Source organism: Crocodylus siamensis, chromosome 2 (genome assembly GCF_052110815.1).
Source record: "Crocodylus siamensis isolate JL-2025a chromosome 2, ASM5211081v1, whole genome shotgun sequence".
NCBI lineage: Eukaryota > Metazoa > Chordata > Crocodylia > Crocodylidae > Crocodylus > Crocodylus siamensis.
The window spans coordinates 118,147,918-118,171,768 of record NC_143396.1 but is presented as its reverse complement, the minus strand read 5'-3'; the positions used below and the strand labels follow the sequence as shown (position 1 = coordinate 118,171,768).

The window sequence follows — 23,851 nt, the reverse complement described above, 5'->3', positions numbered from 1 at the left end:
CATATTTTCTTTCATATAACATGCCCCAACTATGACACACACCCAATTTTTGTAGGCCCCAGGAAGGAAAAAGGAAGATATTATCTTACAGTATTTGTATGTAACTGAAGTCTGGGGTCTCTGGCAGTGACACCTTGCACTGGGACACAGACTTTGTGGCTTAGCACCAGTGCTGGGTTTGGGGTCTTGGGAACACCCTCAGGGGCCGGGGATGGTGGCTGGATGCCAGGGCCTCATCTAGTCATGCCAGGATTAGGACTATATGGAGGGTCCAACCCTGTGTGCTGCCTCTGGAGCTGCGTGTCAGGTCCAACAGCACATTGCCTTGGAGCCAGTACACATCCCTGGACTTGGCTCACTGGGTCCTATCTGGCACATGGTTCCAGGCCTGTGTGCAGGGCTGGTTGCAGGCTATCCTAATATACAAGCTCAATGCAGAACATAGAGAGAATGACTTCCCCTGGGTCTGAAATAAAAAATCATTATTCGACAATGAAGGGAAAGGGAGTAGTGGCAGCTACAGCTCCCAGAACTGCAGAAATTAAACCCTGCTGGCCATCCACCATACCCTGCACCCAACAATCAAATTTCTAGATCCATAGGGAGGCCTTTACCTGGCATATAATGCACAACCCAATTTTCATCAACTGGTTTGAGGGGAAAAGCATAGAGATATTTTCTTTAGTTGTAGGCAGGCACAGTTTTTTGGGTAGATGTGATATATTTTATTAGACCAACAAAATAGTTGGAAAAAATTTTTTTGCAAGTTTTCAGGCACAAACACCCTTCTTCAGGTACTGGGAGACTCTGCTGGTGTTCTGAGTTCTACAAGGTAGAAAAGAAGCTAAAAGTGTGACAAAAAATCTGGGTAACTAGGTGGAAGTTGGGAAGACAATGGGTAGAGTTAGGAGGGGAGGGGGAGGGATGTATGAAGGAATGAAAATGGTTCTTTAGTTGTATGTAGTCATACAGTATGATATGTCTAAAATAGTACAGGAAACCCTTACTATTTGCAGGTTCAGCATTCGCAATTTCAAATATTTGTGAATGCTGAACCAGCATCTTAAATACACTTACAGAACCTCCTCAGGAACTCTGCACTTGCTGCACTGGGGTCCCACTGCTCCCACCAGGCTCCCACCACCACCAGTGCAGCTGTGCCCCCCACAGCCACCGGGGGCACTGCATTCATGACATTCATGAACGCAGTGCCATATTTGCAGATTTCACCATTTGCAGGGATCTCAACAACGTATCCCCCACAAATGGTAAGGATCACCTGTACATGTCTAAAAGATAGGACAAGATCTTTATGACATAATGATCATAATTGCCAGGACTTGAAAAGTGTGCCTATCATATCTTACAAGAAGCATTATGCCTATTTGCCAAGGGGGAAAATGGATGGCTCAATCGATTGATCTATCTATCTATAGATATCCATAGATCTATGAGTTCAACCATGTGCAGAAGACAGGGGGATTCTTTTTAGACCCTTAGGGTGCCTAGTTAACCATATCTATCTTTTGATATAAAAACATAGACACAAATATGGTAAACTGGGCTTCCTCAGGAACTAGGAATGAATTCCCCTCTGTGTGATGTATATAATTGAACTCATAGATAGGTAGAGAAAGAGATACAGATATAGATACAGATGTGGTGGCACAAATATTGATGTATCTATATAGATATATAGACCTATAAATACATATGGCGGCAAGGATATATGATCAGTTCCACTATATCCCTTTTTTAGCTCCACATTCTCCTGTTCAACATGCTTTGATTCAAGTTCTATTTCATGGAATAAACTAGGCACCCTCAGAGACTAGGAAAGAATTCCACTATGTCTTTTGTACACAGTAGAACTTATAGAATCATTATTAAAAAAAAAAAAATGACCAATGAGGGATGGAGTTGTCATGTTTCACATGTTTAGCTCCTATTCACATAAGAAATTCCATTATCACTTAATTAATCTTTAAAACATCTATAAAGTCAGTAAGACTGGTGCAAGTAAGGATTAGTGTCAAGAGTGAAGGTTTCAGAATTGGTTCTTGAGTGGCTAATTTTTATATAAAATTAATATCATTATTTAACTCTGCATTTTATATATGGTATTAATCTGAACGAAATAGGAAAGGTTTCCACAAAGCTACTTGTAGCAACTTAGTGCAAAATGTGCATTGTTTTAAGTAGATGTAGTTGCCACAAGTTGATCAGAATTTAGAACCTCAAACATTCTTATATTTTCACCACACGAATATTTTTGAGAAAAAAGTCTAATAATGCCATTTTAATTACATTACCCGTCAGGTCTATGGAATCTTTATTACACTTAAATAAATATGATGATCAGTATGATAATTAATCACATCAATACATTTATATTTAATATTATTGTTTATATAAACTGTTAAAAGCCACATTGTTGTGGATTATTATAATTCTGCTGTCAAGAAATCCAAAGACAAAACTCATACATTTCAACTGAACAGCTCCTTAAGACTTCATGTACTCATTTATTCTGGTAGTATGAACTTTGCAGAACAGTAATTAAATTCTTAAGTGCATTTAACATTACAGTCACTCATGATACTGTCATAAACAAACATGAAAAATATGGGCTAGATGGAATTGTCATTCAGTGGATACCAAATAACAAAGCTGGGAGTGGTTGCAAATAATTTGGAAGACAGGAGAAGAATTCTAGAGGAGCTTGATAAATTAGAGAACTAGGTTAGAATTAGAGACAACAAAAAGAAACTCAAAAAAGAGAAATGTAGAGTACTAAAGCTAGGGAAGAAAAACAAAATGCATATATGAAGAACACGAGAAATGGACAAGACAGTAGCACTGCCAAGAAGAATCTGGGGTGATAGCAGATCAGATGCCCAACATAGGTCAGCAACACGCTACTTCTGCAAAAATGTTTAAAGAATCATTTTTGGGGCTTTGATAATATTAGTATTGTGTGCAAGACATGTGAGATATTAGTACCACAGTACTTGTCACTGGTAAGGCCTCAACTGATATACTGGATCCATTTTAAGAAAAAAGAAATAAATTAGAGAAGTTCCAAAGGTCATTCAAGGAATGGCTGAGAGAACTAAGTTTAGATTGGAAAAAAGAAGATTAAGGATGCAGGGGGCATGACAGTAATTTTCAACTATTTCAGTGACTGCCATAGAGAAGGGGGAGAACTACTGTTCTTCCTTGCCGCAAGGGGCAAGGACATGAGAAAGTTGGTTTAAACTTCATCAATGCAGATTTAGGTTAACTGCTAACTGCTTCACAGTTATTCCACATAACAGAATACTTAGGGAAGCTGTAAAATCCTGCTTAGTGGAAGTTTCTAAGAAAACACTTGGTAGGGTGGTCTGGGGTGGTTTAGGAATAACACATCCTACATGTATAGGGAGTTGGAACAGAAGATCCTTGAGGTCCCTCCCATCCATCAGCATATCTAGGATTTTGAAGAGGGTTGCACAGCATGACAGAGTTGGGGATAGGATGCTGCAGCAAAAAAAATATTACTTTCAAGAGCCAGGTTAGCCTTTCTGGCTCCATTTCAGCTTTATACAGCTGTAGGGGGCTCCCTCCCTTCCCAACTGGGTAAGTGAGTAAACCACAAGTCACACACCAGGCAAGATCCAATCAATAACTTTATTACAATGGCAGATAAATCAATAGCACAAGTTCAATTACTCTAATAATTTATCTAAAAGCTGCAAGTGCATCAAGCTGGGCAAAAGGCACTCCATACCCTATCCCACTAATTACCTGATGGGTCTTGGGAATCCCACCCTGCATCCAGAGTGGCAAGACTACTTCCTTTATCAGGTCCTCAGCCTTGTCCTCCTTGAAGTTGTTCCGCCCAAGACTTTGCCCTTATGACTTTTATACCTTTCTGTCTCCCATCCCCATGAGCCCCCTCCAATCACATGAAGCTTCTAGCCTTATCACCTTTTATGGGTTAAAGCAATTCTTATCTCTTGCTGCTAAGCTGGGTCACCTTGGGCCTTGCCATAGTTCCCCTTTCCATGGATTTTATTTCTGGTTTTTTCCAGATCCGTTAGTTGCTCAAAGCAGTTTCCCTTTTCATATTCTCAGCCGATCAACAGATGCATTAGGTCATCACCCTGTGGCCTCTGGGTTCCGTGAAACTGACCCTCCCTCCAGGTTGTCAGCTTGGCCTACTCCCAGAGGCCTCTTCAGGACAGGCCTTACAACAGCAAGCAAAGACTTTAACTTAGTGGTGGCTGCAAGCCAGAGAAGAGTTCACCCAGATTTTGGTAGTAACATCTCCTTTCACAGTTTGTGCTGCCCCTAGCCTGCTACACCCTGCTCTGATTTGATGGGAAAAGGAACTGAAGAGGGGTAAGACCACATCATCACTGCCCATTTCCATTGCTACGGTTCTAGAATTCTGTGACTTTACTAGGAATTAATTGTATAGTCATGAAGTAAAATTAGCAAAGAAATATACAAATAGCTTTTTCTAAACCCAGATACAAGTAGGTAAATAATGTAGGACGGACCTCACTTACCATACATAGATATGTCGTCAGCTGAGGATCTAACCTTTCATACTAGTGCTGTAGACATTCATGGTATGTATAACCATTAGTTCATAATCACCAGAATAATGTTTACTCTTACATGGCACCATAATATAGCAGCTATATGGAGTTGTCCTTTAAGGCCTCAAGGTTACCCAGTTTTATTAATTATCTTTCTTACCTTCACATCACTGGCTTTCATCTTAGATGACATCTTTATTGGATATGAAGAAACTATGTCAACAAGAATGTACCTATCCAAAGAAAATGTGAGCTTCTTCACAGACAGGAAATAAATAGCATCTACAAAAAAATTAGCTTATGTAGCTAAAAGTTCAAGTTGTTAAAAAAGAAGAAGTTGCAAAATAGAATACACTGAATCCCATCATGAAATCCCACATCTTGAACAACAATAACATCTGGAAGTGCCTTGTGGGAGTTGTTCAAATGACTTAGTATTAGCTAATAGGATTGATTCAAATGTAGAATGATTGTACTGAAAAACTGTTTCCCCAGCCAGTGGTCCTGTTGAGAATTATAAAGCTTTGGTAGTATGAAATAAAGGAGAATGAATATTTACACAACTGTCCTTAGTGTCTAAATTATCATACAGATGCAATGGAAAGCCTTTTAATTGGGTACTAACAAATTGTTCTCAATGACTTGTTGAAAAGCATCATGCCAACACTATAGTCTACACAGTACCTGTCCAAAATGTTTCTGAGATAAGCATCCATATTTACATATTTTTAAATGTTTTCATAAATAATTACTGCCTATTTCCCTCTTCCTTTATTGATAAGAGTTGGAATGTCACCTTTCCCAGTTGCGATCTCCATATTATATTGATATCTACTTGATTCAAAGATAGTAATAATGTCTTATCCCAGTTGTGAATATTGGCTCTTCATAAATATGAGGATTACAGCATCAGTTCTAGCAACATCAAGTGACCAAGCTGATTTAATCTCAAGCAACATGACACAATCTTGTTCCTGCATTCCATTTTTGGGATCAGCTAAAAACCTGCTATTTCTTGCTTGCATCCATTGTACAAATAATAAGCAAAACACCAAAGTTACCATATAAAAGATGATCAAAAAACAAACCAGTCTTTGAAAATATGTAGGAAAATTGACTGCAGAGTTCACAGTTTATGATTTTGACCTACCCTATTTTGTCAATTAATAGTGTACCAGTGAAAGAAGCAAATGTTGTGGAAGCAACACTTCGTAGCTTTTGTAACCATAGAAATAAGTAACTGAAACATGATGAAGTGAATGTGATGGGTAATCCATTAGTTCCCAGTTCCAGTTAATTATATGACAACAAAATAAGGGAAGGTGTAGTTTCTACAATTGCTGTATAATTTTGAGATCAGTTTATCTATTTCTGCACAGGTAGAAACCAAACAGGTGGAAGGAGGGAGCAATGCCCTGCCTGGACAGCAGGGCATGGGGAAATCTCTCCTGTCCTGGGGCTTCCCTGCCCTATAGGAGCAGAGGGGTTTCCCCCTCCTCCATTCCCTGGTATGGATGCTTGGTTCAGGCACTACCACAGGTGAGAGGTTGGGGAGCAGGGTCCCAAACTGGGTGCCTGCCTACACAGCCAGACATGGGGGTTTGTGGTTCCCCACCCCAGCCTGGGGTCTCACAGCCCAGGGCTGCCTAACCCCATGGGGTCAGAGGGGGTTGCCCCAATCTTGTTTGGTCCAGGTGGATGCTCAGTTCAGCTGCTACTACAGGTTGGAATGGAGAGAAGTTCTGGTACAGATGACTACTCTCCACTCCTGCCTGCAGTAAGGCCTGAGCCCAGTTAGCCACCTGGCCATGAGGGGGAGAGGGGAACACCCTCAGATGTCATGGGGCAGGGCAGCCCTGGCCTAGGGGATCCCAGGCTAGGGCAGGTGACACCCCATAAGGCAGGTGCTCTTCTTTGCCCCCCATGCCTGGCTGTATGGGCAGGCACTTGGTCTTGGGGACTGCTTTCCCCCCGACCTGTGAGCCAGTCCTGCCTGGGTGCATGGAGGAGGAGGTACAGAATCCCTTCTGTTCTCATGTGGCAAGGCAAACCAGGGCTCAGGACCCCAGGCCAGGCCATGGGAAAACTCCTTGAGGTGGGGGCTTCCCCCAAATTGCCCGGCACCTAGATGCAGGGGCTCTTCAACTCCTGTGTGGAACACAGCAGGAGGCTGGGGGAGTGGGCTGGGAAGCCAATTGGGGATGGCCTTCACTATGAGTGACTGGTGCCTCCTGAATCTGGTGGGGGGAGAGAAGGGGGCACCTGCAGAAGCCACTAACCCTGTCAGGGGAGGCACCAGCCCTATCGACAGCATCAGTGTTAGCCATCGGGGGGCACGTGCACCCCGTGAACCTCCTACCAGTCACCTATGGCCCTCACTTGGCTGGGCTTGGTAACAGCCAGCAGGCACAGAGGCATGCTCTATCACCCCCCAGCATCTAGCCTGAGCCAGTAGAGACATCTGGTTGCCTTTCCCAAATGAAAAGGGAATATTAGTTCAGTTTGTTATTGGTCCAATCTATGCAGCTTAGAGAACCTATAAGGATTAAATCGATTCTGCTTCCGGCTCTCTGACTGTCTGTACTTAGCCAAAGTGATGAGAAATGGCTGCTTAGGGAAGGAAAGCATGAGACAGAAATCTAAACTCTATTTTAGCTTCACCTTTTCCTCTGTTTAACCCTTGTAGTCTACTACAGGTTCAGGGCCTCCCAAAGACACTGAGCAAACTACAGGCACAGGCAGAAGTGCAGCTCCCCACTGTACCTGAGAACACATTGCAGGAATTATTTTGAGTTACAACCATCTCCCAGACCAAACCAAGGTTCACTGTTTGTTCCAGGGGGAGGGGAATCTAGCTACTGGCTGGGAGCCTCCTGCTGGCTTCCCTTAGCAATGACCCCTTCTCCTTCCCAGCCTGTGCTGTTTTCAGAATGGGAGGGAGGAAAGGGAGCAGAGGGAGCTTTTTTAGGGGTTCCTAACTGGTGCTGGAGGGTGAGGTGGGGTGGGTGGATAGGAGCCCCTCCCACCTTGAGGGGCTCCAATCCACCTGTCCCAACCTCCAGCATGGGCTGAACCCTCTCCTCCCCAGACTGAACTCCCTCTGCTCCCTTTCCCTACTCCCATTCTGAAAACAGTGACAGGCTGGGAGGCAGTGCAGACAGAAGTTACTGAAGATGCTCTATTTTGAAACATATTTATCTGACTTCTCATGCAATGAGAGTTCAGATTTTTGCAGGATCAGGCCCTTTTAAAGCACTTTTCAGCCATACACTTTTGTTTGGTTACATCTGTAGAGTGCTTCCAGAAGCCAGATTAGGCAACACTGTTACTTCTGTCTGCAGCCTTGGAAGGTGGCTTGTGAAGCTATAGCTGCTTCCCCTCTCCTTGTTCCTACTACTCCCATGTTCCTACTACTCCTACTACTCCTTGTTTCTACTACTCCCACTACTTCTTAGTAGTTCCTATCATCTGCTGATCTTAGCATTGCTTCTCTGCCATTTTGCTCACTTTGCAGAGCAGCAGCCCCAGCCTCCCAATCCACCTGATGGATTACAATAGGCATCTTACCTATTACCCTACACTGCATTGGTCCTGAACAGTAGTACTGTTCTTCAGACTCCACTCAGAGTGAACCATCACTGTAATAAACCCCTGTCCCCCACAGTAACCATATTCCCCACTTTTGTTAGAGCAGTGTGAGGCACTAGAGAGGAAATACGACTTGGTAAATATAAATAAATAAAAATAAAGAATAAACCATCACCACCATTTTAACCAGGAGGAAAGAATTCACAGCAACTCTCTAGTCACAGGCCTGACAGGAATTAGTCCTTCCTTCACTCTTCTTATTTTTGTACCAGTAAGAAAGGAGGAGAGTGAGTGAGAAAGGAAAGTCCTTAACATGCAGGAGCTACAGTAACCGCACCCTTCCCAGCTTAATCCCATTCTCCACAGATCCTGTTTAAGATTCAGCCAGCTGGAATGATTCACAGCTTTCTATTCAGCCTGATTGCAAAGCAACTTCTCACCCTGACCCAACAATTATACCCAGGCTGGCTGATGGAGAAAGAGAGGGAGAAACTAATTCTCCGCTTTCAAACTTTGCAGCAGCTGCTCAGTACTGTGGCTTTCCCCCCTTCTGTTTCTGCAGACTGTATTCTCTCTCTCTCACTGCATGTATGTTTTTCAGTCAGAGACAATCGATTCTTTCAAATCATATTCATATAAGTCTTGAAATTGCAAAAAAAAAACACCAACAGAAAGAAAGCAGAACAAATCCAGACCCCCTTTTAAAAAGACATTGAAAAATGTACAGATTTTTGTACATGCACCCATATATATGCATTATGTGTAATCTAATACAGGATAGATAGACTGATCAATTGATCAAAGGAACTGGACCAAGAGACCTTTGTTAGAGGCTTATTATTTCAGCCTTAACTGACAATAGTATAATATAATATAATATAATACAATATAATATAATATAATATAGGCACTTGTTCTGATTTCATTTGCAGCAGTATAAATGTGGAATAACTTTGTTTGCTCAAATATCAGTGGGGTAACTGACAACAAAATTTGGAAGACAAAGATGTAAGTTTTACACACGCAAGCATGCACACACACACTAAAAATAATGTTGTTGGGAGGGAATTCAGAAATCGACTATATTCCTCTCACACCCAAACAATTGATTAGATTATTTGGGTGTGAAGATTAAGGACCTTCTGGATCTGTGATGGTGCTTTTGCACAGTTTGCTTTCAGATTTAGGCAGCTTCTGAGAAGAGATCTATAAATGTCATGTTCTGCTACCAACAAAGATAACTAAAGATGTCCCCTGAATAATAGCTTTCTGTGGTCTGAAAGAGCAAAGCAAAAATTCAAGATTATAGTGCTTAGCTAAGTGATATAGGGCCTGCACGTTAATCAGGTGCTTCACCAACTCATGAACCCCTTTGTTTTTGCTCTCTTCAAGAATATGTGAACTTTAAAATTACATGTTATTTTCTTTCTTTATAATAAAAATAAAAACATCACTAACCAAATGGAACATATGTCTGGAAGAAAGATGACAAATGCATCACTGAATTTTGGCAGTGAGCTGCAGCACAGATATCTTACTGGTTATTTATTGACAATGTAGCTGGCACTGTTCCAGATTTAAGCAGAATGTCTAAAATATGCACTGATTTCATCACTAGCTATTTTATTTCTGCAGGATCTGTCTAATATAATTGTCCATTGTTTGAACCAATGCTGTACTTCAGTTGTATGATTTTATTTTTATTATAAAATTTTTTTGAGGTAAACACTTTTGGGAGATCATCACATGGGTGAGGTTAATATAAATTATAGATATTTCAAGAGACTTAAAAAGGGAAGGCAGTTATGCCAATATAGACTTAAGGGACCCAATGGGTGAGTCTACACAAGACACTGCACAGTAGCCTAATAACACAGAGCAGCAGCATGATGGCCAAAAACTATGCTAATACACTACTGCACAGTAAGTGTCATAAAAAAAAAACCATGCACCAGCGCTACTGCTCAGTAGCGCAAGTTACTGCACATTTAGTTACTACTTCACTAAGCAAGTACTAAATTAAATGTGTAGTAACTACTACTAACCACTGTGCATTAATGAATGTAGAAACAAGTCCAATGGAAAACAAATTAGAATAGAAGGCAGAAGAGCAGCTAGTAGGTGCTAGCAACTTTATATATTTTTGTTCAAGGCAACTTTAGACTTCGCATTTTACTCCATTGATCCATAAGTCAAATTGTTTCTTTAGTGAGTGATTTCTTCTGGATATGGACCAGAATCAGGGCTCTGCAGAAAACCTGACCTAAGTTTTGCACCTAGATGGAAAATTGTGCACTAGCTTTGAAGCATTTTAAAATAAAGTTGTCATTATGAAAATAAATAATAGAATCAGTATAGTGCTCGTTGTGCTATTTAATTTCAAATGTAATCATTTATATATTTTTAATGTTCAGTGTGCTGCAGATATTTTTTGACATAAGTGCATAATATAAGTGGCCATGAGAAACCTGGAACATTTTGTAGCTAAATATGGAACACCTACAAATGTTAATATCTGAGGAAGGTATGAAATTTGCTTATATTTATGGAATAACACTCTTAATTGAATAAAATAATCATCATGAAAGGACTTCCAATATGGTGAGAGCTGCCTTTTTAACTTTCAGTCTCATATCCACATAAAGGGGACATTTCAGACCTTTTAGAGGTATTCTAGCTTCATGAAGTTATCACTGTATAGTTCATTTGTAGAAGGTTTGCTTTGCAACAAAAAAGAGGAGAGAAGTCCCCCTTCCCCCAGGAAAACATCCTGGAGAACTGATCTGAGAAAGTTATAAATGTTTCAGGAAATTCTACAGCAACGAAACTTCAGAGTATATGGGACTTTCATGAATATGACTGTTAGTTCTTTGCACTGACTTAAGGAGCAACCACTCACCTTCGACATCTGATTCCCTTCCCCTCTGGGTCCTCAGCGCTTCCCCAACGATCCTCCTTAGCTTGTTGAAGTCAGCCCTCCTAAAGTCTAGGGCTGTTGCCTTGCTGCAGCCCTTTGCCACCTTACGCTGGATGGTGAATTCCAGCAAGCGATGATCACTGTCTCCCAGGTGGCCCATCACCCGCAGCCCCCTCACCAGGCCATCACCCGTGGCCAGCACCAGGTCCAACAAGGCGTCTCCCCTGGTGGGACTGTGCACCTCCTGGGTTAGATGGAGGTCCTGCACTCTGTCTAAGAACCTACGTGAATGATCTGACCTGGCTGACTGCTCTTCCCAGCAGATGTCCGGGAAGTTCAGGTCCCCCATGACTACCACATCCTTAGCCTTCACTACCTCTGTAAGCTGACCCAAGAAATCCTGGTCAAGCTCTTCTCCCTTGTTGGGAGGTCTGTAGTACATTCCCACCTTTAAGTCTCTTTCCCCTCGACTGCCTGGTACCCTAACCCAAAGCACTTCAGGTGCCCCTCCCCTGACTCCTTAGTAATTGACGAGGATGTGTATTCCTCCTTAATATAGACAGCCATGCCTCCACCTCTCTTTCCTATCCTGTCCCTCCTGTACAGCCTATAGCCCTTGACATTCACTGTCCAATCATGCATTGAGTTCCACCACATTTCTGTAATCCCCACTATGTCCGGGCTGGTGTCAGCCAGCAGGAGGGTGAGTTCCTCCTACTTGTTACCCATACTACGAGCATTTGTGTAGAGGCATTTGAGGCCTCCTGTAGATATGTGTACTGACCTGCTAGTCCCAGGGTTACCCTGGCCCCTATCTCTTAACTGTTTATTTGCTTCACTCAGTGCTCTGGGCTGGGCTGTAGTTGTGGGTGCTGTTTGGTCTGGCAGTCTGAAGTTTCCTCCACCCTCGTCTACCTCTTCCCCGATGAGCCTAGTTTAAAGCCCACCGGAGTAGGTCCACCAACCTAGAAGAGAACACACGCTTACCTTTAGGGGAAAGGTGGAGCCTGTCCCATTCCAGCACATCTCTCGTTGTGATGTGCTGGTCATGGCTGAGGAAGCCAAAGCCTGCCTTGAAGCACCATTCCTGTAGCCGCCAGTTGGTCTCCGCGATGCACGTTTCATGCCGTCTGCCTCGTCCACTCACTGGCAGGATAGAAGAGAAAACCACCTGTGCGCCCATCTCCTTCAGCACGCACCCCAGAGCGTGGTAGTCCTTCATCAGGCAATCAGGGCTCCTCCTGGCTGCATCATTAGTGCCCACATGGACTAGGACCATGGGGTAATAATTGGTGGGCCAGATTACGGTTTGGAGCATCCCTGTCAAGTCCTGAATCCTCACTCCAGGTAGGCAGTAGACCTCGTGTGCTGAGGGGTCCCGGCGACAGATGGGGCCCTTTGTACCTCTCAGGATGGAGTCACCAATGACAATCACGCGACGCCTGGCCTTCTTGCCTCCTTCAGCTTGCATGGGATGCAGTGAGCGTGGAGTTGCCTCCTCCCCGGTTTTGTCCTCTACTTCCTCCTCCTCCTGGGCTGCCAGGTTTCATACCTGTTCTCCAGCCGGACTGGAGGAACTGGTGCTGCTGTGTTTCGAGCAGCCCTGGTATGGGAGGTGACCATCTGCCACTTAGTAGTGGAGGGCTCTTCTTGAGGTGCATCCTCCTTGGTCGCACAATCCTGCAGGCAAAGAAAATACCTGTCAATTTCCTCCTCTGCCTCTCGGATTCCCCTCAGCCTGCTAACCTCCTCCTGGAGCTCCTTCACCTGTGCCTCCAGGGCCGTAAGGCAGGCACCTGCAGGACAGGTGTGGGGGTCCCCAGTTCCTGCCCCCCCCAGGCCTTGCTGGGCAGCTCCCGCAGGCCAGGGGATTGGGGGACGCCAGCCCCCCCATGGGCTCCGTCTGGGTGGAGGCCTCAGACAAGCCCCGGGAAGGTCACACCCCCCGGGCAGGGGCCCTGGCAGCACTCCGTGTCAACACCATTGTAGGAGTTGCTGAGTTTCTAACTGAGTTTGGATCCTCTCCCCTGTGCTAGCAGGAGTCAGCCTCTGGGCCCCTCCTGTTCACCCTCCAATGCGAATGCCGGCGCAAACGCCGGCATGCTCTTACAGACCACACCTGTTTGCACGCTCTGTTCACGCAGCTCGGGAGTGCAGCTCCCTACCGGCTCAGCTAAGAGGGATCTGGGGGGCTTCCCCTCCACATCCAGCTCAGCTGCGTCAGACCCTCTGCCCCACTTACCTTAGGGGGATCAGCTGCTGCTGCCCCCGCTGCTGGTCCATTCACCTCTGCTGCTCTCGCCTCTGCTCTGGGTCCGGTAAGGGGGCACACGTGTATGTAAGTCACACATGTGCCCGTGTCCTTCCTCTCCCCACTGCTCCTAGCTCCTATTCAGTTACAGCATGCAGATACTCTGTCACCCAGCAATTACAGTGGGTTGCAGACTTGCTGAATACAGGTTTTAAGCAGTTCAGACAAATTACTACGGTCTACAGATTACCAAGAGCTCTTGACAAGGAAGACAGATGATGAAGATAAGATGGGCTGGCAGAAATGGGGTTATGCCAAAAGAAAATAAACCGGGGCAGGGAGATGTCTGTAACTGATCAGGTTACAGATTGTGTCTCCGGGGAATGCTCCGAGATCTCCACCTTGGGCGGAAGTTCTTTCAAAGTTATACTAAGTAAGGTAACCAATTATTACACTCCGGGTATGAATAATTAATGATTGGCACTCATGCTCTCTTTGTTTGCTCAAGTTTCAGGAAAAGGGGGGTCATTTTTTTACTTGGGTGGTACTGGTCCTGTTTGGTCACAGGAGGGCAAACATAGCACATTATTTAATTTTACAACTTCACTAAAGTTAGTTAATTTGGAGTCTCGTTACCAGGTTATGGTATCTCTTTTGATGTATTTAAGGTTAGTTTCTCTTGTGTGATTTGAGTGATTTGAAATGAGGCACAGACAGGGGTGTGTATATGCAACACTGTTAATACAGAGGGATAAATTACAATTGAAGAGTTAGTTGTGTTAGCCTCTGACCTTTTGTCTCTGACCTTTTGCCATCGGCATCTGAAATCAAAGACTTTGATCTTTGACATGCCCCCTTGCCGATGGCAACTTTTGGTAACATTGTTTATAATTGGTTATCTTTCTCATCGAGCTCATAAACAATTGGCAAGCATGTATATACAAAAGCAGGAAGTGTGGTTAATCATTTCTTGATTACATAAAACAGGCAAAAAAAGATGTATAACGCTATTAAGATAATAATAAAAACACTTAAGATAGTGAAATACGTTAAGACTAGAAGATGGTCATCTAAGATGGGTAATGATGTCAATGTCCATCATTGCTAAAAGCTTTGGGAAACACAGTCGGTATCTGGATTCTCCGGTCTCCTCGAAATCATGACATTTGGTAGTAGAGACAGCTAGTAGAGCAAGGAACATGTTCTGTTGAATTGTGTCTGAAGCAAGGCATATGACACAGTGAAGGATGATAGTCATGAGAAACCTCATGGTCTTTACCTACAAAAGAAAACAAGAAAGAGCAGTATCCAGAGATATTATACATTTCATGTAACTTTTTGCTCGGCACACCTAGATAACCAATTGTGGTGCGCTAAAAGGTGCAGAGGTTCCGAAAAGCCGTTGGCATCTTTGATGACCCAATACGTGTTCGGATACTGTCCAGGGCGAACAACTTGGTCTTTGGTCAGTGTTGGGTGTTTGTCTTCTGGGTTCGGAGTTTTAACTCAAACTAATTTGCCTGAGAGAAATTTGGGTGTCCACGGCTTGACCGGGGTGGTCGTTCGATGTTCCCATAAGGATTTGTTGGCATTCAAACTGATGAGGACATCGGGAAGAACTGTGTTTCATCCAGTGTAGAAACCTTTGTTTAGTAGTCGAATTTTTTCTTTGACAAGACCAATGGTGCGCTCGACTACACTGTTGGATTGCAGGTGGTACGGGATATGATGGTGCCATTGGATGTTGAAGGTGGCTGCAAAATCACCAATAAGTTTGGAGGTGAAGGGCAGTCCTCCGTCTGAGTGGATGATCTTCGGGGCTTGCCAGCGAGCGATCAAAAGTCTTAATGTGGTAACGACTGATGGGCTGGTACTTTTTTGCAGTGGTATAACTTGCACTTGTCGTGTACCAAGATCAACAGCAACAAGTCCTTTTGGGTGTCGTCTTGTCCCAGGCAAGGGACCTAGCAAGTCAACTTGCCACTCTTTTCAAGATTTAAAGTGTTCTTTGGCAAAGGTTTCTTGCTCTACTGCGGTCGGGTGTTTCTTTTCTTTGGCACACTGTTTGCAGGCTTGGACTATGCGAGTCCAATCTTTGTGAGCTCCTTCTGATCGAGGTTGGGTTGTAACTTTGCACCAGCGACTGTGGGAAGCACTCACTCCGGGATGTCCCCAGTGTTCATGTAGCCAATGAAGGAAAGGATCTTTCTCTGAAGATTCAGCTACTTGATTGACAGAGACTCTGGGCTTTTTTCCTTCTTGGAGTAGTCGGTCAATTTCAGCCTGTACTGGATCTGTATCACGGTGGTGCGACCTGGTATGCTTAATGAGTGGCGGTGGATCGAGAGTTGTGATCATATCAAAGATTCTTTCCCAAGTTCAGACACAGAGTTCTGGGTCACCATTTTCTGTGGTGATTTTGTAAATGAATTGAGAGTCCACAGTGGTAACTGGAACTGGTTGACAGCCATTATATCGGTCACGGCAGTGCTCGATAACCATGTCGAACGCAATAAGTTCATTGAATTGGGCCAAAGAGTAGCTTGGTAACATGTCATGTTCTCGACATGCATGGCAGTAGAATCCGCATAGACCTCCGTGTCGTGTAGTTCCGTCGGAGGCCATCCAAGCTGGTGTTGTGGTACCATATAAGATTGGGCGATCTCTAACTTTACACGGTGCTGGTGTGTCACGATGTTTCCACGAGGCAGACCAATGATACTGGTGATCAAGGACTAAAGCAGCCCAAGTTTTAGGTTCACCACCAAATTCTGGGTTAACACGGTCACTGTCTATTTGTGTCAACAGTGTCATTCCAGGGCCTAGAATGGTTCCATGGCCTTTTGATACTGGCTTTGCCAACTGTGATGCAAGTAAAACTTTTCCGACAGTTCTGTATCAGTGTTGGGCATCTTGTAGAATGCGGTGGGCAGCTAAAACAAGATGATCTTGGTCATGCACTGTTGCCCAAATATGCATATCCGTGTAACCAACTAGAACAGTTAAGTCATTGTTTAGGTTGATCGCGTGAAGCTTGGTGTTTTCGCATTGCGTGATTAGAACCTGGATGGCTTGGTCATCTTTGGAAGTCCATGGATCTGAAGGAAAACAATACCTGAATTGGCAGAGGTGCTTTTGAAGCTTGTCTTTGGAAGTCCATGGGTCTGAAGGAAAACGATAACTGAACTGGCAGAGGTGCTTTTGAAGCTTGCAGAGTACTGCGAGTCCCTTGGGTTAGACATAATGTCGAAGCCAATTGATGCGTCCTAGCATTTGTTGGAGTTCTTTTCATGACGGGTCGCTGTTGTGACGACTAAGAAGTGGCAAGATCAGTTTGCTCGGTGGTTTGTGGCTTTGTCTCCACGGGCTTTTAAACTTGGTCCCAAGAAAGGTGATGTCATCTGAGGGATCGAGGCATGACTTTTGTCAGTTTATTGTCCAGCCTGCATCCGTAAGGTGTTGAATCAGTCATCATGCCAAAGATGCAACTGTTGAGTGGTCCCGGCCGAGAATAGCGATGTCATCTACATAGCTGTACAGAAGGACGTCACTTGGAAACTGTTGATTTTGCTTGAATTCACTTAGACATTTATTCATGGCTTCTGGGGCGAGGGCAGGAGAGTTACAGTAGCCCTGTGGACAGATATTCCATCTGTACATTTTTCCCTCGACGCACATATTAAGTACTCCCAAGTGATTGTCGATGGGGATGGAAAAAAACATATCCTTCATGTCAATAGTTACTCCTACCCAAGGCTGACTTTGATACTCAGCTATGCTGCACAGTTGCTGATGAAGGTCTGAAATATTTGGCTGGATGATGGATGCACAATGTTTGTTCGCCGTGTGATAGTCAACAACGAGCCGGGCTTCATCTTGGTGTCCAGGCTTGGCTAGGCCCCATCCGGCTGATAAGTAGATACTTTCAGAAACAGGCATGGTGAGACCTTCTTGCTCCAAGCAGAATAGCAGGGTTTGAAGAGAGGCTTGCAACGATACTTTAGTCAGGATGAGTCAGTATCACCAAGCAGTTTCATTACGTAAAGGCAGATGATGACGGTTGTCTGGTGATAAGGCGAGTGGAAGAGCTTGCAGTACTTGATCTTTGAGCTTTAATGCGCGAATTGTGGGGACGCCTAGGAGATTGTTGCCCCCTAGAACACCTGTTAGCACTTTTTGATGACCCTTTACCAAAAATCCAATTACAGGTGTGGGCTTTATGGCATTCAGGCCTTGTACCATGATGACTTTCTTCGTCACCTGATGGGGTACATCAGTGGTAATCATGCTGACTTGGGCTCCTGTGTCAAGTAGGAATGAGACACATACTTGTCTGAGAGGGTTCGTTGGATCGATGAAGGTGAAATCAGCATAAGGGTGAGGATCATCTGTAGTAGCTTCTTGGATTGCGCCATCGGACCTGCCAATGGCGACTACTCATTTTTTGCCTGCTCGTTGTATTTGTAACCCAGTTGTTCTGTGAGTGCTTTCTGTCCTTCATCTCCTAGTGCCCATAGTTGAGCTTTGTTGAGTTTTGTGTGGTTTAACAAAAATCTGAACATGGCCCTCTCTTCTGCCGATCTTTGAGGCGGTGCTGTTCTGGATGGGCCCCGGCAACTGGTCCCTCCGGGTGGTGCTTGAATTGGGTAGGCTGCAGCGTGGGTTTTAGGAGGGTTGCTTGCCATTGCCGATTGCAGGAGTGATATTAGGACCAAGACGTTTGCCAACACTCCATTCACACTCGGGTTAAGGACTAATTTTGCAGTAAGTCCTTGTGGACCTCCCTATATGTCAGTTGCAGCTTCAATGGCTTCATGGAGGCAGGGAACTCGACCTTGGTTATGTAGATAACATTGCAGCCATGCTGCACCCTGCTGCACTTGTGTCAGATTCAGAGGGTGTAGATTTGGGTTCCACATGGCGTAAGAAACTCCGTTATGGCATGGAGCAACTGAATGGCATTAGGTTGGCTGGGGCTGCCCTCATGCTAGATGTATGATTTCCGCATGAAAACTTCTACTACCAAGGCCAGTAATGGTATTGGCCAATGACTATTTCTTGTCACGGGGACTGGATCAGTAACAAGCCCTCGGCTCCAGGCTGTGTTCTGAACGAGTTGCATGGCTTCGTCTGAATCAAGAGTTTCATGTCCTGCCACTACCACGAGGCAGCCTAGCCAGACTATAGGAGTTTCATCAGGTTGGATTTCCGTCTCTTTGCGGAGCTCACTCATTTCCATCTGAGTCCTGGGATGAGTGGTGGTAGTAGTTTGTGTGACGCCACCTGCCTGAGTACGCTTGCATACGGTGATGGGCAAGGCTGAAGTCATCAGCTCTTTTTTGCCAGCTTTACTTTTGGTTTTCATTAGCAGCACATCATCGAGTCCCTCTGGGTACGGTGGAGGCAGAGCGGTAGGGAGCGGAGCTGTTGGAGGCGGAGCGGTTGGCGGCGGAGCGGTTGGAGGCGGGGCATGGTCCAGCCATGGAGTGGGCATGACTATGTCTGGTGACATCAGATTGTCCTTCGTTAGCGTGGTGGTGGCGGAAGGATAGCCCAGCCACGAGGTGCGTGTGGTCTTGCTCGGTGACGTCTCGTTGTTTGCCGTCGGTCCCTCTAGGCTTGGGTATAGTCTCACCTTTGGCTCAGTTCCAATTTCCGGGCGTGGCTTGTTGTCGTCAGTGCCATTTGCAGGTGGTGGCTTCTCTGTTTCTGTACCGGAATCTTTTTGTTGTAACTCCTGTTTTTGTTCAATGCCATCTTGGGGCGCTGGTGGAGCGCTGCACTTTACCACCTGATCCTCAGCAGTCTTGCTAGCCGTACTTAGCTGTGAGTCCAAATTCGCGACCTCGTGCAGCAAAATTGACACAGTATGGAACAAAATATTAATCATTTTTCCCTTGTCCCATTTGGGCTTAGTCCATTTTGTCACCGTAAGGCTCTCTGATTCTAGGGCTTTGCGGAGCTGCGTCAGCAGTTCATGCCCGCGTGAGTTGGGTGGCAAGTTTGGGCAGTTGAATTTGTCGGGCAGAGTGCATTCCCAGGAGCATTCTGAGGAGACACAATCTGTAACCTGATCAGTTACAGACATCTCCCCACCCCAGTTTATTTTCTTTTGGCGTAACCCCATTTCTGCCAGCCCGTCTTTATCTTCGTCGTCCGTCTTTCTTGTCATGAGCTCTCGGTAATCTGTAGACCATAGTAATTTGTGAGAACTGCTTAAAACCTGTATTCAGCAAGTCCGCAAACCACTGTAATCTCTGGGTGACAGAACATCTGCATGCTGTAACTGAATAAATCAACTGCTTTGCCTACGCTTCACTACATCAGTAGCGTAAGTAAAATAAACTTTCTGCGTAACCAATACGCTTCAAATCATCTGACTTCTGCTTGCTGTTAACACCCACCTGTCCGGTTATAAATCCCTTCTCGCACCAAGCCAGTCATGCCAACCCAGGCTCGCAGGTCAAGGGTGCACCGGCATTAAGGGTGCGACAATATGAATATCTGTAACTGGAATTTTCCACTATCTAAAAGCAAATTTATTCTAAGGTAGGGGTTAGTTTTGTTATTGATAAATTCCCTTTTTTCCAGCCAAATTCCATATTTTCGTGTGCCCGCAGGGCTTTATTTACCCCGAGGGTATGGCCCTGTTGTTGCAGCCGAGCCTTAGGGCCGCTGAAGGCAATGAGATTTTTTTTTCCCTGCATTGCCAACCCCATTCTCTCCTGCCACGTCTTGATGTACCGTCAATGGGGGAGTCGCCTAGTGGGTCCGTCACTGCCCAGGTCCAACCCGCTGGATGTACATGGGGCTCCACCACCCCTGCACCCCAGCCTCATGCCACCTTCCTGAGCCAACTCAGTGGAGTCTTGTGGCCCGTCACACCCATCCAGCTTCTTCCCTGACCCCTTTCCCTTACATGTCTAGGGTCGAGCCCCTCTGAATACAGAGTCGGCTCCCAACCCCTATCCCTAGGGCTCTTAGCCCAGTCTAACCTCGTGCCCACAGTCCAGGCAATGATCCCACCCCAATCACAAGCCTCCATCTGGATCCTCGGCACCTTTCTGAGCCGGTTGTTCACCTGAGTCCTGCGCATCCTCTGCAGCTGCTCCCACTTACTGACATCCTGTTCAGGACCCTCTCGCCCTTCGCCGGTTACCGGAGACTGTTGGTGGCTATCTCTCCCTGGAGCTCCTGGTTCTGGCTCTCTGGTCCCCTTAAAACACCGTCAGGGACAGCGTTCCTTCCCCACAGCCGACAGATTCCCCTCTCTGGAGCCATCCACCCCTATCGGCACAGCCGCTGCCATTTTTATCTTCACCGGCCGGTGTCTGGTGCTGACAACACTGGCCAGCTGCAACTGTACATAAACCCGGCTCACAAGCCGCGTGAGTTTCCCGGAAGGATCGTTCCCCGCCACAGGTGAGCCCCCAGTGTCACCCCATTCCCTGGGACATTTCAGTTGGCCCAATTTCGGTTTTGACTTTGGTCATCTGACCAGGGTCTTCCCAGACTTCTTCTTTTCTTTTGCCAGGGATGGGTCATGGTCAGGGCTACCTGTCTGTCAAATTTCTGCTGGGTTGCAGCTGGTTGCAGCTAAGAATAAGCATGCATTAAATACAAATGTTGGCCTCTTGCCAAGCACCTGTACTGTTGATCTGGGCCCAGAAGTTTTTGGGTCCCAACAGAGGTCACATGGAAGCACCCCTACTCAGGGCACTGGTCAAGGAAGGTCTCAAGAAATTCAGAATTCCTACTGAAAACTGGGAGAACCCTGCCCACAACCACTCAGCCAAGAGAACCTGGGCCAAGGCTGGTGCAGTCACCACAGAGAGCCACCAGAGAGCCCAGGCTGAGGCCTGCAGGTGAGGCAGGAAGCAGAGTGTGCTTCAACCTCCTTCTGATGAGTGGATCTGTAGCCACTGTGGGAAGGCTTGATGCTACTGCCAAACATCACTGACTGACTGACCTTGTCTCATCTCTTTTCATTTGTCAAGATGTTGGACAGCCATCATAATCATATAATCAATCCCCCATAATTTCTATTCAATACTGAATCCATTAGGTATGATTCTCTTACACAAAGGATTATGCAACATTCTTTCCAATTTCCTTGATTTTGTATTATATGTAGAAAACTTTTAATGTTTTATTGATCAAATGATCATTGACATTTTGAGTGAGTTTAGAGATAGCCATAGCTCTTGAGTATGGAGTAAATTATATGGATTGTGTTTAAAGACAAATATAATGTCCATTCTATTGTGGTTTTAAGTGAAGAATCTGAAAAACAACGGATTCTCTGATTTTTCCCATCTACATATTTTCCAGGAAAGACATCTGCCTGTGACTAGTGCCAATACAAGATTTTTAAAAACAGGCTTTATTTGGTGGTTGTGTTGGAATATGTTGGAAGCCAAAATAGACAAGATACATTTTCATTAAATGTATCAAGTAAAAAAATATTTTAAAGAAAAGTTTGAAAACGCATTCATTGTCCCATTTCAATGTCTTTTTAATTAAAGACACCACAATAGTGGTACTATTTTTCATTTAGAAATATATTTTAATTATAGTAAAAATATTTTCAAAGGTGGAAAAATAAAAAAATAAAAATTTAAAATGTAGTTAAACAAAGTATTTCAGTTGGACAGTCCAAGACCCTTACCTCCTTCCCCCCACTCCCTTTTTCTGGACTTTTAAGAGAAGTTTATTCTGGGAAGGGTGACAAATGGTGGGCAGTAGAATTTATATACATTTTGGTCCGAGGATCTGGGCCTTGAGGACAAGGCCTGGGCTCATGGCCTGCAAAGCCTGCCCGCACACTTTAGACAAACAAACAAAAAAACACAAAGAATCAAAGTATTTACATATACTTAGAGAATCCGTTGCTTTTCAGATTCTTCACTTAAAACCACAATAGAATGGACATTATATTTGTCTTTAAACACAGTCCACATTTCCTTCTATGACCAGGTGACCTATCACCTGGACAAGGGAGAAGAGGTTGATGTCATATATCTTGACTTCAAAAAAGCTTTTGATCTGGTATCCCATGATCACATCTTGGCCAAACTGCCCAGTTGTGGCCTTGGCTCCACCACGATCCGCTGGCTGGGAAATTGGCTCCGTGGTCGGACCTAGAGGGTTGTTATTGATGGCAGTCACTCATTGTGGTGCCCTGTGACCAGTGGGGTCCCTCAAGGCTCTGTCCTGGGACCCATACTGTTCAACATCTTCATTAACGATGTGGACATTGGAGTCAGGAGTGGACTGGCCAAGTTCACCGATGACACCAAACTTTGGGGCAAAACATCCACACCAAAGGACAGGCGGGTGATCCAGGCTGACCTGGACAAGCTCAGCAAATGGGCAGACGAGAACCTCTTGGTGTTTAACACCCATAAATGCAAGGTTCTCCACCTTGGGAGGAAAAACCTGCAGCACCCTTATAGGCTCGGCAGTGCTACGTTGGTTAGCACTACAGAAGAAAGAGACTTGGGGGTCATCATTGACCACAAGATGAACATGAGCCTGCAATGCGATGCTGCGGCTAGTAAAGCAACCAAAACGCTGGCTTGCATCCATAGATGCTTCTCGAGCAAATCCCGGGACGTCATTCTCCCCTTGTACTCGGCCTTGGTGAGGCCGCAGCTGGAGTACTGCGTCCAGTTTTGGGCTCCACAATTCAAAAAGGATATGGAGAAGCTTGAGAGAGTCCAGAGGAGAGCCACGTGCATGATCAGAGGTCAGGAAAACAGATCTTACGATGACAGACTGAGAGCCATGGGACTCCTTAGCCTGGAAAAGCGCAGGCTCAGGGGTGATCTGATGGCCACCTATAAATTTATCAAGGGTGACCACCAGGATCTGGGGGAACGTTTGTTCACCAGAGCGCTCCAAGGGATGACGAGGTCGAACAGTCACAAACTCCTGCAAGACCGTTTCAGGCTGGACACAAGGAAGAATTTCTTTACTGTCCAAGCCCCCAAGGTCTGGAACAGTCTGCCAGCGGAGGTGGTTCAAGCACCTACATTGACCACCTTCAAGAGTAAATTGGATGCTTACCTTGCTGGGATCCTATGACCCCAGGTGACTTCCTGCCCTTTGGGCAGGGGGCTGGACTCGATGATCTCCCGAGGTCCCTTCCAGCCCTAATGTCTATGAAATCTATGAAATCTATACATATATACAGTTTCCTTCCATTGGAACACTCAGGGGGGCTTCAGGACATCAGGGGTCAGCCCGCCTGGACAAAGCTTAAGGTCTCAGCTCACTGGGTGTGCTTCTGCACCTTGAGGAGCTGGTGGTGTCACAGGGCAAGGAGCAGGTGTCCTACCTTGACTTGGTACAGTACCCCCTTGACAGCCCAGCGTTTCTCAAAGGTGGACACTGTCCGCTGGAGGACCGCATGCTCAAATTCAAGAGGTGGGTCTGCACCAGCAGGCAGAAAAGCTGCAGGGCATTGTGCATCCCAGTCCTGGTGAGTTGGTTTCACCGGCTTTTCAG

At 45.3% G+C, this 23,851-nt stretch overlaps 1 pseudogene; it reads right to left on the bottom strand.

The window, feature by feature from the left end:
• The window catches only part of LOC149870667 (N-heparan sulfate sulfotransferase 4-like), a 49,565-nt pseudogene extending 43,954 nt beyond the window's left edge, over positions 1-5,611 (bottom strand).
• Positions 5,612-23,851: the final 18,240 nt, after the last annotated feature.